Here is a 1,021-nt window from a genome sequence, read left to right as displayed (position 1 = left end):
TGATGATGATGATGATGATGATGATGATGATGATGATGATGATGATGATGATGATGATGATGATGATGATGATGATGATGATGATGATGATGATGATGATGATGATGATGATGATGATGATGATGATGATGATGATGATGATGATGATGATGATGATGATGATGATGATGATGATGATGATGATGATGATGATGATGATGATGATGATGATGATGATGATGATGATGATGATGATGATGATGATGATGATGATGATGATGATGATGATGATGATGATGATGATGATGATGATGATGATGATGATGATGATGATGATGATGATGATGATGATGATGATGATGATGATGATGATGATGATGATGATGATGATGATGATGATGATGATGATGATGATGATGATGATGATGATGATGATGATGATGATGATGATGATGATGATGATGATGATGATGATGATGATGATGATGATGATGATGATGATGATGATGATGATGATGATGATGATGATGATGATGATGATGATGATGATGATGATGATGATGATGATGATGATGATGATGATGATGATGATGATGATGATGATGATGATGATGATGATGATGATGATGATGATGATGATGATGATGATGATGATGATGATGATGATGATGATGATGATGATGATGATGATGATGATGATGATGATGATGATGATGATGATGATGATGATGATGATGATGATGATGATGATGATGATGATGATGATGATGATGATGATGATGATGATGATGATGATGATGATGATGATGATGATGATGATGATGATGATGATGATGATGATGATGATGATGATGATGATGATGATGATGATGATGATGATGATGATGATGATGATGATGATGATGATGATGATGATGATGATGATGATGATGATGATGATGATGATGATGATGATGATGATGATGATGATGATGATGATGATGATGATGATGATGATGATGATGATGATGATGATGATGATGATGATGATGATGATGATGAT

This window comes from Penaeus japonicus, unplaced genomic scaffold (genome assembly GCF_977035675.1).
Source record: "Penaeus japonicus unplaced genomic scaffold, GWHDUDI00000001_assembly GWHDUDI00000030, whole genome shotgun sequence".
Classification (NCBI taxonomy): domain Eukaryota; kingdom Metazoa; phylum Arthropoda; class Malacostraca; order Decapoda; family Penaeidae; genus Penaeus; species Penaeus japonicus.
Note: the sequence above shows the minus strand (reverse complement) of the source record.